Source organism: Ixodes scapularis, unplaced genomic scaffold, assembly GCF_016920785.2.
Source record: "Ixodes scapularis isolate PalLabHiFi unplaced genomic scaffold, ASM1692078v2 PGA_scaffold6__148_contigs__length_123643588, whole genome shotgun sequence".
Classification (NCBI taxonomy): domain Eukaryota; kingdom Metazoa; phylum Arthropoda; class Arachnida; order Ixodida; family Ixodidae; genus Ixodes; species Ixodes scapularis.
In genome coordinates this window covers 11,391,694-11,410,857 of record NW_024609881.1, presented here as the reverse complement: position 1 = coordinate 11,410,857, position 19,164 = coordinate 11,391,694, and positions in this window count along the sequence as shown.

Genomic DNA, 19,164 nt, shown 5'->3' with positions numbered 1-19,164 from the left:
TCGGTAAAGAAAGGTTGGACCGACATCGCGTAGCTCCCACGAACTGCTATAGCTCGACAGTGACGTAGCTCCGTGTCAGAATAAAAATGGCATACTAATAACAAAGTGTTCATACCGTGTTGCAAAGGTAATCCGTATGGCGTTTATTTGAGCTCTATATCACACAAAATAAGGAGATAGAATCAATGAGAGTCCTTTTCAACGACAGCGTTCGTCACCGCTGTCTCGGAAAACAAGGAGATCGAGATGACAAGAGGAAAAGATTGACCTCTGAAATTTAGTTCAGGGATCAAACTATTCATCCGGGAAGTGTCCACAAGGTTCACGCGGGCATATTCCATTCAGCAGGCCAGCTGGTCATGAGCAGGCGGTCTTGGCCAAGGACTGCCGGAGCAACGGTGCGGCAAGTCGGTGTTGCTGCTAGGCCTACTATATTCTCCCGAGCTCGACCGGTCGGTAGAATTGTAACCCTAAGGAGATGGTCACACGGACCTGTCCGCTCCAAAAACTCTCAACTGACTGCGAGAAGAGGTGCCTGGCTTATATATGGCTCCCTTCCTCCCCCCCGCCGGCATGCCCTCAACCAATCATAGAAGTGAATGGACGGAATCAATGTGAGGTAGACGTGAGGGCATGTCGGCGGGGTTGAGTTCAGTTGGGATCCACTAAAATCGGAGGTTTCTCTTTATTGTTAGAAACGAACTTACAGCACACAACTCCCAGGGGAGAGAACTATGATGGCCCGGAGTGATGCCGGCCCGGAGGGCCTGGTTGTCCGTGTAGATGAGGGTGGACTTGGGTTCCAGGAGGGCTGCCACAGTCCAAGCAAGTGCTTCGCGCAAAAAGATGCATCCATCGGGCTGGGTGAGGATGGCCAAGGTGGCTTCGGGGGGTGATGACACCCAGTCCCTTTGATGAAGCGTTCGCAAACAAAGAATGCACCGGCGGTGCAGGTACAGGAGGCACGGCTTGGCAGTGACCGCGGCTTAAAAAAGGGGGTGCAAGGCGTGGTACCCGGACCCGTAGAGTGAAAAATGAAAGCACCAGAGTCCGGCCAGGCATTGGTAGAGGCCAAGCGAGCAGGGGGCGTCTAGCAGCCGAAGGGTTGCCGCAAGGTACTGGACGCGCTCGAGCGTATAAGAAATGCTACTAGACGGAGTATCGAGGTGAAAGCCGAAAAATTTAATTTCTCTTGAAGGGGTCATAACGGTGTTGCGGTGGTTTATGAGTAAACCTCATGACTTAAGGTCAGACATTGAACGCAAAGTCTGACTGGCAAGAAAGACGGGGTCAGAATGGGCCAGTAAAAAATTATCAATATAGGACCAGGCCCAAAGTCCTCTATCACGAAGTGTACGTGCGATGGCAATAGCAAGGGCCTACACGAGAAATGGAGCAGGTCGGACTCCAAAAGGGAGCCTAGTGAAAGAAAAATAGCTACCGTCTAGTCTAAAGGTGGTTAAACTCTGGGCTTGGGGGTGCAGTTGGATGTGGTAGAAGGCCTCCGCCAGGTCCACCTTTGTAAAGAATGCAGAAGGCAGAAGGGGGACCTGGAGGAGGACTTTGGGAAGAGGGCCCAACCGAAAAGTTGGTGCAAGCAAATGTGGCGTAAGATAGATAGCATCAAGTATGAATCGAGATTCAGTCGCAGACTTTGACGCCAGTTGGATGGGGTATAGGAGGTCCCCGTTTAGACGGGCGGATGAGGCCAGAGGCCAACATGGAGGCGACTGCCGTTCGTAAAACGGGCAGTTGGTCAGATGGGGGGGGGGAGGTTGTTTACCACCGAGGGTGGTTTGCATGGAATGCGAAGGGGCACAGTAGTCTGCTGGGGGGTAAAAGTGGAAGATGGTAGCTGTGCGGTCCCAGTATACAGCAGGGGGGGAGACTAGGGCGGACATGTTTCCATACATGGGGTTCCAAATGGATGGGCTGGGGAGAGTCATCGTCATCCGGCTCGTCGTCCCCTTGCGAGGGCTCATCGGGAACCGGGTGTCGTTCTACCAAGTGAAGAATGCGGTCAGCCGCGACCTCCCACGTGTCGTCTTCTTCAGAACTTAGTGACGAGGCATCGTCAGAGGTGGACTTGGCCACAGAAGGTGGAGAGGGGGTTGTAGCTCTTCTCGGGTTTTGTGGATCCTGCGTTCTTGATCGTCGTGGTCTGTTTTAAGTACTCCTTCCTTTTTTCTTGCTGGTTGAAGTCGGGACGTACGAGAAGAGCACGTAGAAAAATGTCCGTTGGTCGTCGCTACCAAGTAACTGAGCGACGCTGTCGGCCATGTTGATTTGATCGTAAAAAGGGCGTAAGACAGCTGCGGAGCTGTCGTAGGATTTTTCGTAACCTGCGAAAAAGTTACGGCAATTTCGTATCGAGAATACGGGTTTTCTTTCAAATTTTTCTTACGCACTTTTCCGTCGTAAGTTCGCTTTGAGAATCCGGTCTCAAAGCTGGTTTTGTCAGTGCTGCCGTGTTGCAGCGTGCGTGCAGCACTTGCACATCTGAAACGGCCACGTTGTCACAGGTCGTAAATCGTTGACGCGCCACCAAGTGGCAACGCTCGTAACCACAACATCCACGCCGTAGCCTTTCCCGTCTGGCTCAAGTGACGTCACGAATGCGCCCAATATCCCAAGACACATCGCGCTCTCCGATGGCTGATTTTTGAGCGCGCGCCCAATCGGGCCCCTCAGGGTGAAAAATATAGCCATCCGTTTAAAATACAAAGGCGCGATTATGATTTACAGATATCATTGATAATATTAAACCTACTTCTGACAATAAAAGGTTTATTTCCATTTCGCTTCAGTACCCCTTTAAAACGTTACCGCGTACCGCCCGCTACTGGAGCCTTTGAAGCATGCTTTTAAGTGCGCGCCCCGCGGTCATGGTATCACTCCTGCGCGCGCTTAAAAGCATGCTTCAAATGCTCCAGTAGTGCGCGGTACGCGGCAAAGGTTTGTTAAAAGTCCCTATTTTTTTCAGGATTGCCTAAACAAACAGAACACGGTAAACCACTGTGGCCAATAAAAATGAATACTCCAATGGATATGTCCTAAAAAATTCTTTTTGCGTAGTTTCGGTGCAACATTTGCGCTTGGGAACATGATGGTGCAGCAGAAGTTGATTGGCGCACAATGGCGAAATGGCGCAGCACTTCCACCCCTGACTATATAAACGGCAACACACTGGCATAATTTGCAGACCTTAGTAGTGAGAGATATGGACAAAAAAATAAACTTTAATCCAGAACTTTGTTGCGCAACGTGCCGTCGCGATTTAGTTTCTAAGATTAACGGCCCTAATACAGGGTGATTAATACTTTTTGTTAATCCTTTACATGCCTAATATTTCAGTAAATATTTCTAGACCCGTCCCCAGAACAATATTTTTGGCGAAGCCGCCTGAAATGCCAACATCGCGCGATACACAGAAGGCGCACTTCACTGAGAGGGTGATTACAATTTGTTTCTGCAGACAAAATTTTGCTTTCTAAAACATGGTTTGCTTTTATTTTTTAGGGAATGGAGCGAGCGAAATATTTTTTTCATTAATATTAAAATTGGTTACCGGACATGGTTGTTTGATTGTATCTCAAAACGACGTATTGAGTTTTGTTATCAAAACATTACGAAATGTTTTGTCAAATTCCAAGAATATTGCATGGATATGTTCCCTGTTACCTATAGCAAGTGCAAGGTCATGGCCACCGTAAGTAGCTGCACAACACTTGATACATCGTGCCATAGGCTGTGCTGTACGATTGACCATAATTTTGTTTCTATAAACTGGGTGTCACTTCGACACACCATTTGTTCTATACATTTGGAACTTGTCAATCTCCTTAAGATTGGGCACTGGTTAGACATGCTGGACGAATTATTTGTACTGAATACTTGAATCGCACGAGCGTTTCTCCAGTCGACGGGGAGTGTAGATTCTGACAGTGATGCTTTAAAGAAAGCACATATGTAATGGGGATGCATTCAATTAAGCGGCATGTAGCATGGCATTTATATACATAAAGTACAACGCGGCCATTTTTAGCGTATCCGTGGCATCTTCTCGCACCTGCGTGCTGAGATGTGATATCGACAGAAACTGCCTTTATAAAGCAGCAAAAAAAATCATTAAAGAGACATATTATCTATTATAATTGTGCTTTCGAAAGAAGCATCTAAATATTATATACAAAACAATTGGGGCACACTCAAAAATTGTTTCTTTCAATAATCTTGGAAAAATGACTTCGGTCAGCCACAGCATAGACACTGAAGTATGTCACGCTATAACATAATTTGGTATCAATAAACCGATTCCGGGTTTTAATTTTCATATCAACGGGCCACATCAGAAGGTACTCAGTACACACAACGTGCTCGCGCTATTTTCTGCACGGAACAACATCTTGTTTCCTGCATGTTCGAGGAATAGGAGTTCGCTCAATAAGGTCCACGTCGAAGGCAATTACACCTCAGTGTGAGAACCGCGCGCTGGCTGACATTCTGAACGCATGAAAATTAATTCATGGTCATTTATTATCAAACGTATCCAGAAACAGGAGACGCTAGTGCCATTATTGTGCTCTAATGTGAGATTTATATATTATAAAATGCAACCCGGGTGTATACAGTATTTTTGGCTCCTTCCCCCACCGGCGTGCTGAGGCCTGATATCGACTAAAACCCTCTTCATAAAGCAGCGGGAAAAAATCATTCAAGAAGAGCCTCTTTATAAATTCTAATCTTACCTTCGCAATGAGCATAAAATTATTATTTACCGAAAGATTGGGGTACACTCCAGGATTGCGTCCTTCAATATTCTTGGAATAACAACTTCGGACAGTGACAACATAATCACCGGAGTATATCACGCTATAACATAATTTGAGATCAACTTGTAATTATAGCAGCTTGAACTTTAGAAATATCTAGAACACAAAGACAGAAAGGACAGGATACGACACACAGCTGACTACCAACGATGTTTTAGTGTAAACGTCTTCCTTGCGCTTTTGCTCCTTCATTTTGAGTCCCGAGTGGAGCACACCAACCTATTATATAAATTACCCTATTCCACTAATAAAGATCACTCCCGATATTTACACTTATACAAAAATATGTACAAATCATTTGCACAGTATTCCTAGCAAATTATTGTTTTTGAACTAACCCGCCACAAGCTCGTGCTGTTGTTGTTTGGGGCGTGACATCCTGTAGGTACTGTCTCTTTTTTGTGAATGGTGATTTATGGCGTGCTGACACAGTCCTTCGCGTGCTCCTCGAGGGCGAGCGCCTCGAGCATTTCGCGTGCATGAGGATTGTTGTTTCTTCCAAGAATGGTGGTACTGTTCAAAGCTACACTGCACTGGCATGTCCGCCAATGAGCTGCCAGATATCCTGCCGCTGTTCCTTTTAGAGACGCTGCATGCTCGCGGTCTCCGTCGTTGATATATCGGCCTGTTTGGCCGATGTAGCATTTCCCGCAAGACAGGGGAATGTGGTACACCACTCCTGTTGAGCATGGGAGATATTGCGTTCTGTGGGCCGTGTTGCAGAATTTTTTCTTTCTCTTTCGGTTCACTTCACTGCACATATAGTATGCTTTGTTGGGCGCGGAGCATACTACTTCTACGTCATTTCTTGCTGCAATCTTTTTCAATTTGTGGGTGATCCCATGAATGTATGGTAGCACCACGATCTTCCTTCGAGTTTGGTCTGCGTCTCCGTTTTTCTGACTTGTATGCATCAAATTTTCGCAGATGTTTTCACAGCCTGGCACCATAAGACCAGTTGGATATCCCGATTCTCGTAGGCGGCACATCTGTTTTTCAAAACCTTGCCCTATTTGATGCTCACACGATTTGTGTAGGGCAGAGATTAGAGCCGTGCTAGCGACACTCCTCTTGATGGTTCTTGAATGTCCGGATGTGAACGGCAGAAATTCTTTCGCTGACCGGGGTTCGTACCTCCAGCACACGTGTCCTTGATTGAAAGTCAGATTGAGGCCTAGAAATTTAATATTTTTGTCGACAGGTGCTTCACAGGTGAAAACCAAGTTGGGGCAACTTTCTTTGAAGCATCTAAGAACTGTGTCTCTGGTTCCGTTTATCTGGTCGTCGACTTCCGTGGCACTTAGTATAAAGAAGTCGTCCATGTAACGGAAAATCGCCTGGACGCTTGTATGTTTCAGGTTGTCTTCGATGATCTTGCCGCATGCCGCCAGGTACATATCACATAGCTGTGGCGCCACTCGAGATCCAATGCATACTCCGGTTTTTTTGCACCATTGGTTGGTCTTGATATATCACCACAGTCGCGTTTAGATATGCGCATAATAGTTCTAAAAAGGTGTCTACATTTATTCCTGCGGCGTTCTGAAAAGTTGTGGTGCCTTGCTTCTCATTGGTAGAGCGGAGAATTGCCATAAGGTTTGTGTGCGGAATCGAATAATACATGTCTTGAATATCTATTGAAAATCCAGATGTGACACCAGTTCCATTTTCTTGAAGATATGCAATTAATTCTTCCGAATTCTTGATTTTGTATGGATCATCCGATTCTATCAAGGCAAGGCGATGGGATAGGAACGTCGAGAGATGGGGTTGGAAGGTTTCTTTTTCCGACACAATGGCCCTAAACGGTATGCCCTGTTTGTGGGTTTTCGCAGAGAAAAAAACTTGCAGCTGGCCTTTCTTTGTTTGCTTATTTTTGTGCATAAACTGTTCATGTTGTTGTTATCAAGGAGCTTCAGAACCGCTTTTTTTGCTTTTTTGTGTGTTTTTGCGTCCACGTCAATGAAGTTCTTTGCCATGGAGGCAGAAGCTTTCTCTTTGTATGCGGCTGAATCTAGGACGAAGAATCCGCCTTCCTTGTCGGAAACGCATAAATTAAGATCTTTGCTAATTAGTTCCTGTATTGTGGGACGAAAGCTCTTACCTGGTGTTACTGAGCTTCTTAGGCACGCGATGCAATCTATTCCCTCCTTGATTATCTGTGCCGCGTTTTCAACATCAGCCTTGGATGCGATATTTCTGGCAAGGGCCACCTTGTCGATGGGTTGCAGCCGAGGTGGCAAAGCAAACTTTGGTCCTTGTTCAAGTACTTTTCTTGTCTTAACTGAGATGGTGACGTCTCCAATGACCTGGAGGGCTCGCCGTTGTGGGTGTTCTTTGGCTTTCCTTGCCAGGTGCTGTTTAAATATGGAAGGTAATATTTGGTCAACATGGTTTCTGTTGTGTATCTTGGCAATGTCAGGTAATTCATAAAAACGTTATAGTGAGGACATTTGGCTCGTAGAAAATCTGTGAGGAGCCGCTGCTGCCTCCATGTCTCGGATCTGAAAATTTTACTCACTCTCATAGCGTGCCTTTGTGACGGTGTTATAAGTCCGAAAATTTGCCTAACATCTTCCAGGATGATTTTCTTGTTGACGCTGCGCGCTAGAAGTCTTCCCTGGCAAGTAGAGGCGGCAATGAAAAAACTAAGCGTTTGTGGGTCCAGTAAATGGATAGATATGAAGGAGGGGCTCAAATAACTAGAAAGGAACTGAGTAACGGTTAAGGGAAGACTACTACTTGCCAGGAGTGCTTATAGAAGGGAAGTGCTTTGGGAAGTGCTTATAGATTATAATCTACCAATACTCAACAATATCGACGCAATCACGTTCTATGTGAAGGAATCAGGCACGATTCCAGTCACTCCAAAGTATGCTCTCGAAGGGTCGAAGCTGTCGCTGATTTGTTTTGGTGCTATGTCTCGCATTTTGCTTCATCACTCTCGTTGTTACAGATTTATTAGATGCTACTACATCTGGGATAATCGTGGCCAACGACACAATGCTTTTTCTTGTTGCGACGTTCTATTCGACGTCTTGTGCTTTGCAAGCCCCTGCCCGCTTCTGCACGAGTCGGCGCATTGTCGTCCTAGCATGGGTCCTGGGCAGCTTCTCCATTTCGGTGTACTTTAAAGGCCAGTTGACTTCGGGGCTGGTCGCTCGCATTCCAGAACCAATCGTGGACGATATGCGTAAATTTGATACGGCTCTGGATGCTGGCGCAATTCGACCATGCGTTATTAGAGGTACACCGTGGAGCTCATACGTCCTTGATTCATACGTGAGAAATATACAGAGATCTCTTGATCCGCAGGCGGAAGTGGGCACGTTTCATGACTGCTTTAAATGCGCTTCAAACAAAGGCCGGCTGTGCCATCACGGTCAGACCATTGCCCTGTTACATGCGCTCTTTCTACCTCAGATTGACTGAGTCAAAGGATTCACTGGCGCTGTTCTATGCCGGGTCATTTGTGCGAAAGCACTACCGTCTGAGGATGGCCTTTCGGTCTCTCGTTCAAAGAGTTGACGAGACAGATTGGTTTCACATGGCTAAGATAGTTTGCAGGGTATCTCTACCAAAAGAAGAAATGCAGCCGTCGCCGGAGTCGCTGAATATTGTTGGTGTGGCGCAGTTTGTATTGCCGTGTTTTGGTGTGTCGGTTTTCGTGTTCTTTTTGGAATCGCTCTTTGGGCGCTATTTTCTTCGGCGTGCTGCGAGATTGACAAGAATACGGGCAATGTAAGCATAATGTGACAAATGCAAGAACCGGCACTTTGGTTCGTTTTTGCAAATGCATCACAGCTATGCGTTGCTGTTTTTTGTCCAACACCTTTCAGTTCTTGCTGATAAGAGTATTCGCTCACCAGAAGCTCAACTGCGGCTCAATGATATGTGCGCTGGAGCATTTCTGCAAATAATGTGTTTTGTTAAGGAAAGCACAGCTGCGTGGCGTATTCAAATTCCACATACAGATCGATATGTATTATAAAGGCGCTCAACAATGCGAATCTATTGATTCACTTCATCGTTGCAATTTATTGGGTTTCTTGCATAGTGTGTGATTTGGCCACAAGTATGGGGGGTCAAGTGGCCATCTGAAGCTGGTTTTGACATACGGATTTGCATGTTGTTGTTCTGTTTGAATTCTAATAAACAAATCAGAAATTCATTGCATTCTCTTGTTATATGCACATTTGATGTTACAAGGTCCTACATCTTGCTCCATGTTCTGCATTTTTTCATGTTGTAACCGGGAAAGTAAAGAAAGGACGCTTTGTTAGAAGAAAAAGCAGAAAGGAAGGAATTACGGCGTAGGCTTCAAAGGAACCCCTGAAATTTCGGTGGAAGAGGTGGGACTTCAATATCACGACCCCCGTCTTCATTTGCGACCGCGTCACCCGAAGCGCGCGAACGGGGAGCATTGTCGCCCGATGTGGCTGGTGTAGACCCCGCCTTTTTGATAGATGGCGCGATTACTCAGCTGTACAAGACGTGCTAGAAATGCTTTCGTTTATGTACCTGTACAATCCTGGCGCGGTCGCAAATTGATTATGAATAGTTTGCCTTCGCCGCATTGTTTAAGATGTTTAGCTAAGTTTGAGACTGTCCTCTTACTTTTAATTTTTCTTGCACGGAAACGCAGCTCGACCTGAAGCATGAGCACAACATGGAGAGCTTAGATTGTACAGAGGGTTCATCTGAAGTGGTGGGGAGCTTTCGCAATAATTTGAAGGTGGGCACCTACTGCGTCGGTCTGTGGCCAACACACAATCTGCTGCGTTTTCGAGTTGCGAGGAGGAAAGCAGGAGGGAAGGATCAGAGGTTTGCAGATGATCAAGGCTTTTGTCTACTCTTCAGAGCTTCTTTTGCAAGTGCGGTTAATAAACAACATGACCCCTATCAACCAGTTGGAAACTCTCTAATACAGGCTTTCTAATGGAATATTTCGGAGGAACGCGCAACGTCTCGGCATAAATGGAAATCAGTATTGCCTAAATCGGCGGGCCGCGGTGGTACTCGAGTGCGACGAGGTCGTAAGTATTCGCGACTTCAGATATCTATTGGTGGCGCTGCTCGTTTGATAAAATGGTGTTTTTTGTGAGGGCAGATGTGCCTGCAGGGTGTTCCAGTTGCTGAGCCTGTCTAGTCTGTTGGCTTCGCTCAGCGACGTGTATTATTTCAGCTTATAAAAGGGAGTTATGGGGGTTGTGTGCCCAGGTCATCTTTTTATCCTGAAAACAACACAGAGAAAGGGTGTAATAGTTACGTCAGGAGGCACGTTTTACTTCAGGAACGAAACTGGAACCAACTTATGTTTTGGACTTCGCCTGTTACTAGAGGTGTCCGTTTCGGTTTCTCTCCTAACTCAAGATGTGTCTCACAGCGTAATTATTGAGCTAATGATGTTGTCATGACTGACAATTGATGAGGCAAAGATAACTAAAGAAACTAAACGTTTAATGGGACGAACTTGTGCCCAAATTAATAAAAGAAAAAGGAAGCAAGACAAAGCAGGAGAGCGTCGTGGGCGTCGATGTCGGAGAAACCGCAGGATCGAGCGCTGGGGCGAGACCGACACCGCTCGGCTTGTGGAATCCCTTAACTCGTGGGTTTCTGGATCGTTCGCCGTAGAAGATTCGACGCGTAGAACATTCTAACCTCGCATCAGCAAGACGGTTCTCGAATTCACCAGAACATCACATTACAGTGTCCACAAAGTGTGTAGCCGCGGCCAAGAATCGAACCCTGGCCTTCTGCGTGAAAGGCAAACGCAATAACCGTTAGGCCACGCGCGCGCAGCCTCCTTGGCCAGATGCGCGCGCGGCATTACTCCCCCCTTTAAAAGAGACAATCCTAAAACAAAACAAAGCAAATAAAAAGAAACTAAAGAGTCATTTGGAACACATAAGGTCCACAGTCCTATCGAGCGTAGTACGGCTTTAGTCGCACGACGTGGACTACTTTCGGTCGTGGAGGAAGGCGTGACGAAGTCCGTGTTCCGTCCGGCATCACTTCGTAGTTTAGATCCCCGAGTCGACGAAGCACTTTGTAGGGTCCAAAGTAACGTTTACGGATATTCTCGCTGAGACCGCGGCGCCGAATCGGTGTCCACATTCACACCCTGCCTCCGGGCTTGAAGTGGACGTCCCGACGACGAAGGTTGTATCGTCCAGTGTCGACACGTTGTTGAGCCTTAATCCAGAGTCTGGCGAGCTGACGGACTTCTTCTGCCCTTTGGGCAACCACCTGGGCATCGTAGCTTGCGTCGACAGCCGGTTCGTGGGGTAACATAGCGTCCAGCATTGTTGTTATCTTGCGCCCAAGCACCATTTGAAAGGGTGTCACTCCGGTGTTCTCTTGCACGGCCTTGTTGTAGGAAAATGTGACGTACGGCAACACCTCGTGCTAGGGCTTGTGCTCCACGTCGACGTACATAGAGATCATGTCGACGAAGGTCTTGTTGAGTCTCTCCGTTAGACCGTTGGTCTGCGGGTGGTACGCCGTGGTGCGACGATGGCTGGTCTGGCTGAGACAAAGGACTTATTGCGTCAGCTGGGCCATGAGTGATGATCTACGATCTGAGATCAGGACTTTGGAAGCGCCGTGTCGGAAGACGATGGACTCGATGAAAAACTTCGCGACTTCAAAAGCCGTTCCTGATAGAAGGGCTTTTGTCCCGGCGTACCGTGTGAGATAATCGATTGCGACGATGATTCATCGGTTTCCTTGCGTCGATGGTGGGAAAGGTTCGAGTAAATTCATATCGATTTGCTGGAATGGGGCAGATGGCGGCGCAATAGGCTGAAGAAGTCCTGCCGGTCTCGTGGGTGGCTTCTTCCGTCGCTGACACTCGTGGCAAGATCGGGTGTAGTGGTGCACTGTCTTCGCAAGCTTGGGCCACTAGTACTTTTCGCGTATCCTGGCAAGAGTCCTGCTGTAACCAAGGGTGTCCCGCCGTCGGGTCATCCTGGCATGCTTGAAAGATTTCTTCTCGCAGGCTGGCTGGAACAACCAGCAGCCAGGCAGGGTTGCACGTTCCAAAGTTCTTTTTGAAGAGCACGACTCGCCGCAGAGTGAAGCTTGACAAGTCTCGTGCCAAGACTCGCGGAACTGAACTTCCTTGACCTTCGAGGTGGTCGATCACAGCGCGAAGTTCCGGGTCGTCTCGTTGAAGTGCTCCATGTCGGCATCTGTTACTGCGCCGAGAAAACGGGTGTCATCGTTGTCGTCAGTGGTTTCGCTAGGAGATTCGACTGGGGCCCTAGACAAACAGTCGGCGTCGTTGTGCTTGTGGCCAGACTTATGCACAATGGTTACGTCGTATTCTTGCAGTCATAGGCTCCAGCGAGCGAGGCGCCCTCACGGGTGCTTGAGGTTGGCGAGCCAACAGAGAGCGTGGTGGTCCGTGGCAACGCGGAACGGGATCCCGTAGAAGTACGGGCGGAACTTGATTAACGCCCAGATGACAGCGAGACATTCCTTGTCGGTCGTTGAGTAAGTTTTCTCTGCCTTGGACAGTGCCCTGCTTGCGTAAGCGATCACCTTCTCTGCTCCGTCTTGCCTCTGGACGAGTATTATGCGCCGAGTCCGTCGCTGCTGGCGTCCGTGTGAACTTTCGTTTCCGCTGATGGATCGAAGTGCCCGAGGATAGGGGGTGACTGGAGTCTTTCCTTCAGTTCGTTGAACGCTTGACCTTGCTCCTCCCCCCACTTGAAGCTTACGTCGTCCTTCGTCAGATGCGTGAGTGGTGCAGAAATCTTGGCAAAATCGCGAACGAAACGTCTGTATTAAGCGCACAGCCCAAGAAATCTTCTGACGGCTTTCTTGTCTGATGGCTTCGGGAATTTAGCAACAGCGGATGTGTTGGCAGGATCAGGGCTTACACCCTGAGCACTCACGACATGACCCAGGAAGATGAGCTCGCAGGAAACGAACCGACATTTTGTCGGCTTTAGTGTCAGTCCAGCATTCTGGATAGCCTGTAGCACGGCTCGCAAACGTCTCAGGTGCTCGTCGAAGTCGTTTGCGAATACCATGACGTCGTCGAGATAGACGAGGCAGCTTTTCCATTTCAGGCCGGAAAGAACGGTGTCCATTACGCGCTGGAACGTCGCGGGTGCTGTGCACACTCCGAACCGCATAACTTTAAATTCGTACATTCCGTCCGGCGTGACGAAGCCAGTCTTCTCACGATCCCGTTCGTCGACCTCGATCTGCCAGTACCCACTCTTCAGGTCCATCGACGAAAACAATCGGACGTGGTGCAGTCGGTCCAGAGTGTCGTCGACGTCCTTTAGTCGACGATAGTCCACGCAGAACCGTTGAGTCCCGTCTTTCTTTTTCACCAGGACTACCGGTGAAGCCCACGGACTCTTTGGGGGCTTGATGATGTCGTCGTCGAGCATTTCTTGGACCTGCTTCTGGATGACTTCTCTCTCTTTCACAGACACACGATACGGCGACCGATGAGCAGGAAGTGCGTCGTCATCAGTAATAATTCGATGTTTCGCAGCCGTAATTTGGCGCACCTTTGACGTCTTGGAGAAGCACTCACTGAACTCGGCGAGAAGGTCACTGAGTTGTCGTCGTTTGGGGTAGGTAGGACTGGATCGATGTCAAACTGCGAATGCGGCGTTGTCTCGTGTGGTCCCGAAGAGATGTCTTCTGCTATTCCGGCGATTGCGGCTGAGTCCATGAGTTCCTCGGCGTGACCCACGGCGGTGCCTTTCGTAAGGTGCTGAGCCTCCTGCCGGAAGTTTGTTACGAGTGCAACAGTGTGTCAGTCTTAGAGCTCCGCGATGCCTCTCGCGACGCCGATCCCTCTTCCTAGGAGCAACTGGGAGAATTCCTTGAGCAGAACGTCGCCGCAGAAAGCTCCGGCGATCCTGTTGAGTAAGATAACACTGAACCGCGGCGGTAAGTTCACGTGATTTGCGAGGACTCGGACCGCGTACGACGTCGCTTTGGGTTCCTCCAGCGCTGGAGCATTTTTTCGTAGCGAGAGCCGGTTTTCTTCGAGGTCGATGACGGCGCCATACTCGCAAAGAAAGTCCATTCCTAGGATAACGTCTCTCGAGCAGTCTTGCAGAACGACGAACTTGACAGGGCACGTCTCACCGTGGATCTCGACGCGTGCAGTGCAAATCCCGACTGGTGTGATTAGGTGCCCACCGGCGGTCCGTATCTGTGGGCCATCCCACGGCGTCGTCACTTTCCGAATGCGTAGGTAGAGCCTCCCACTCAGGACAGAGTAGTCTGCTCCGGTGTCGACGAGGGCCGACGCGTCGTGGCCGTCGATAACGACGTGTAGGTTATTCTTCACCGTTGCAGGAGCGTCGCTTCGGTCTCTGGTTTTGTTTGAGGGGGGGGGGGGGGGGGCCCTCCGACGTTCGTGGAGCATCTTGGCGTCGGTCGTCTTCAGTAACTCCACCTCCAGGGGTTTCCGCGCCTAGTTTCCCGGCGAGGAGGGAGGGGCGACAGGCTTTCACGTCGGGGTCGGTGCATCGGTGGAGCTGGCCGTCGTGGCGAAGGTGACCGGAACTCTCGGCGGGACGCACGCTCGGGGGACTGAGGTTGTCGCAGGTACTCTTCGATCTCCCAGGGCGTTCACCATACCGGGGGCGCGGGTCGTTTGGGTGGAATCCGCGCAGCCCGAGTCGGCGGTATCGGCATCGGCGGTACACATGGTCAGCTTCCCGCAATGGTAACACAGCGGGCGTCGGCCGTCCTCCAGGCGTCTGCCTTCCTCGGCGCAGGTCGCTCTGGTTGAATGTACGCCTGGTCTTCCTGCCGTCAGGGGTACTGCGGTGTTGGGGCGTCTCTTCGGGGCGGCGCCGTGGCTGGGCGGGAAGCTTGCGGCGGTCATCGCGCCACGGCGGCGTAGCTCAACGTCGGTTCCTCTGGTGCCACCGTGGTGACGGGAACCTCTGGTTGGAGCGTCCGATGCACTTCTTCTCGGACAGCCTCGGCGATGGAAAGGGTTGGCAAACGGCTGGTGGTTGGTAGCAACCTTCGCACTTCCTCCCGGACGGCCTCCCGGATAATTTCGCGGATGTCCGTACCAGGAGCGTTTCCGCCGCTAAGCAGCGCGGTTGCAGTGACGCTTGGCTGCCGCTGGTTGTGGGAAGCGCTCGCTTGGAGGGCGCGCTCGATGTTTGCCGCCTCGGTGACAAAGGCGTCGACGGTTGCCGCCGGGTTGCGGACAAGGCCTCCGAAGACGTCGTCTGTCACCCCGCGCATGAGGATTCCTACCTTCTTTTTTTTCGTAGCCTGAGGGTCGGCGCGGGCGCCCGGGCGCAGAACGTCCTCCACGAAGCCGGTGACGCTCTCGTTGGGGCCCTGGGTTCGGGTTTGAAGTAGTTCTTCGGCCCTCTCTCGGCGGTGTGTGTTGAGGAATGTTGCCTTCAGCTGGCTCTTGAAAATATCCCTTGATGTCAAAGAAGGCTTGTGAATTTCGTACCAGTACCTGGCAGTCCCTTCGAGCGAAAAATACGCGTTTTGCAGATGCTGCTCGTCAGTCCAGCCATTGTGGCGGGCGACACGTTCGTACTGGTCAATCCAATCCTCGACGTCCTTGTAGAGTTCATCGTGGAAGGGGGCAGCCGTCCGCGGTGCGACGCGCATGAAAATGACGGGAGAGCGGCGGGGGCTTGTGACTGGTTGGCCATCGTCGTCTTCTTCGGCTTGTGCTTGTCCAACAGAAAACCGTACTCAGGATCCTCTCCCTTGGTGCGGCGGCTGGTCCGAGTTTCAGGTTCCGCGCCGAGTGGTCTTCTCACCGAGCCGGGAATCGGACTTGCACTGCAGGCCCTTGGAGGGGAACGCTGGACGGGCATACGGTACCCAGCACCTCCACCAAAATGCCACGAATGACAATTGATGAGGCAAAGATAACTGAAGAAACTAAACGTTTAACGGGGAGAACATGTGCCCAAATTAATAAAAGAAAAAGGAAACAGGACAAAGCAGGAGAGCGTCGCGGGCGTCGATGTCGGCAAAACCACAGGATCGAGCGCTGGGGCGAGACTGACTCCGCTCGCCTTGTGGAATCCCTTATGTACCGTCGTGGGTTTCTGGATCGTTCGGCGTAGAAGGTTCGACGCGTAGAGCATTCTAACCTCAAATCAGCAAGACGGTTGTCGAATTCACCAGAACATCACATTACAGTGTCAACAAAAATGTGTAGCCGTGGCCAGAAATCGAACCCTGGCCTTCTGGGTGGAAGGCAAGCGCGATAACCGTTAAGCCACGCGCGCGCTACCTATTTGGCCAGCTGCGCGCGCGGCAATAGTGTTAGTTTAAATTTTATTATTTGATAAACGTGCCCGATCTTTGCATTTTATAAATATTATGTAGTTCAGGTGTCTCTTTGGAGACAGGATATTTCATCCAGCTTAAAGGTAACAGAATATTGTATCTGTTGAAAAAATCAGTGCTTGTATTTGTGAGTTCGTGCTGAATTTTAACACTCAGATAATTATCCAGTGACATAATGAACTGCGTGCAATTTAATGTGTTTTCGAGCATTTAGATGATTAATTGCTTTAGCATTATTGCCAGCACAAGAATTACAGAATCAATCAAAATTTTACAAAATATCTCCACGGGTCATGAGTTTAGAAAATATACACAAAAACGTATAAGTTAAGATACGCGCTGTTTCGACTACAAAAATTAATACGTGTCAGACGATAAAAGTGTGTGTGTGTGTGTTTGTGTGTTTGCGTGCGTGCGCGCGTTTGTGCTTGTTTGTGTATGTGTGTGCGGTGTCTTTGAGGAAATGCACGTGACGCAGAGGATCTTATATTATATCCAGTGTTTATGTTTATGTTGATAACGATGTCAGTTTTTTATGTGATAAAAAGAAAAGGATATAATACCTATTGCAAAGACAATTATTGGGAATTCCTTGTGATTGTGACGCTTATTGGGGGCCTTTATTACCACAATATTTTATTAATAATACAATTATTGTATTTTTTAATTTGTATTTTAAGCTCTAATTTAGTTTGTTGCTTATGATCTGATTTAAAACGCGCGAACAACTATAACTATCCAAAGTTGCCGTAATATCGTTACCGGTGGAAAGTCCAGCATTTTTGAATAACAGGAAATAAAATACAAATATTATGAAATCAATAAATACATACTAGCTGCTCCGATGAATTCATTTAAAATGACATTAGTTGTTGGTAAAGCATGTGGTGATATCAAAGTCGTGACTTTTGAGATTCGGCGAAGCTTCCGAATTCACCTCCAATCCTTCCGGACCAAATGCCCCAAAATGCAAAAAAAAAAACAAAAAAACGGACCTTTCTTTTTAATAACAAAACTTTGCAGAACATTCATTTTCTTCAATTTTTACGCGCCGTCGTTTTTCCAATAGCAGCATGTCCCAAATAGCACACCACGCCAGGTTGGGGATGGGCGGTATTCGCCCACCGAGATACTAATACCGGCCGGCACCGGAAACGCCCCAAGGAGCGACATCGGCCGCGCGCAATGCCGGAATCCGGCCGGTACCGGGAACTTATTGGGAAACCGATATGTCGGGAATACGGGATGTTTCCAGCGAGCTCCCGACCCAGATCCCCGGCATGGTACCGGTGGTACGGTAAGAAACAATCTGTGTGCCAGCGCAATTGCGGGTCAGTGCCAGCGCAATTGCGGGTCAGCGCCAGTGTATTTGTCATTCAGTGTACGAAGCATAGAACCACTAGAATCCTCGCTGTGTCAGGCTTTAAAGGGGCCCTGCAATGATATTTAAGCGTCTACCGTCTTTGCGGTTACCACCTCTTTTGGAGTTCGGGCAAGCCAGCGGGAACGGAGAGCGTAACTAAATATCAGTACATCATATTTTAAACGGACGACGCGGAAATCTCCTCACCGACGGGGGCGACCCGCGGTACCGAAAGCGCGCGATATGTGACGTCTTTGGTCCTGGGCTTACTACGGCACACAGCCGCTAAAAGCTTCTTTTAAGTCGAAATACAAAATATAAGTGACGCGAACCGTTTCAAATATTTATAAAAGTTGTTTTTGTCCCGTACTTTACATCAGAAAAGAGACAAATGCAGTCTATAAGTACCGAACGAAGAAATGACCCGTCGACATACCCGCCACCAAGCGGTGGAAAAGGCGGCGCATACTAGAAAGGGGCAGTGGGATCAGGCGCCGTCACAGAAAAATCCCGGATGTACGAGGCGGCACTCCGGCGATGTCGACTGAAGGATCCGACCGGCTCCGAGCGTTCCCAAGGCCTTCAGCGAACAGCTTTGTCTTGGGGTTTGGCCCTTTGGCGGTATGGCAGCGCGAAGTGGCTCCCATTCTAAACTGATCTGTACCCCGTGTTTGCTGTCGTTTGTGGCCAATGAACTGTCATGCCGAAATAGTGTTTAATCGCGCAGCAAATGCAATGAGAGCCGCTCTGGCTACCCGCTGCATATAGCATATCCAGAGCATGCTTTAGTGGCGCCCGCTCGTGCCGTCGACACGGAGTGCGGCAGCCGTGAGCGTTCGCTTAGCTCACTACCCCTTTTCTACTTCACGGCCTTTCAAGCAACCAATGATGTCATGAAGGAAGTTATGTTTTGCTTGTTTTTGGAATCTTAATTTGCCTATAACTTTTAGAATAAAGCAAGGTTTCAGAAAAGAAACGTTTCATTAAGTCACTACGTTCAGTGCGCTCTGATTTGGTGCAAATTAAGAACCAGGAAAAAAGTCCTTGCAGGGCCCCTTTAAAGCCCAGGTATGACATACTACTGCATTAAATTTTGAAAAACTAGCTTCTCAGTAGATTAAATTTACTTAAATGTAGAAATTCTATATTTCTCAGTCAGAAATACTTCATTGGTTTTCATGTCTTTTATAGGTGCTGACCGTTTTATTACGTTTTTCGGACTTGAACCGAAAAAAGCCAGTTTGGCATTTGTGCAATTATAAGAAACAATTCTGTGTGAGCTGTTGACTTTCGCCATGTATACAGTATACTCATGGTAATTATTGTATACTTGCTGAAACGACATGTCCCATTCATCTGTCACCCAGATGCATAGTGTGGGTAGTACAAGGAGGGAACATAAGAAATGATTTTTACCGTGATGTTTTTTTTTGTGTGACTCGTGCTTCCATAGCAGCTAGCGCCTCAGTCAGAGTGTCCCTCATCGTCAAAGACGGTTGGAACCACAAGTGGAGTTTCCGTCTCTTTAACTCTACTGCCCCTACCCGCCAGCCACTTCTCCATGGCGACCACGCTGTACCCTTGAACGCGACTTTGAATGCAGCTGTAAAACGAATTGTCAGATAACACCTTAGTCGAGAGATAGGTGAA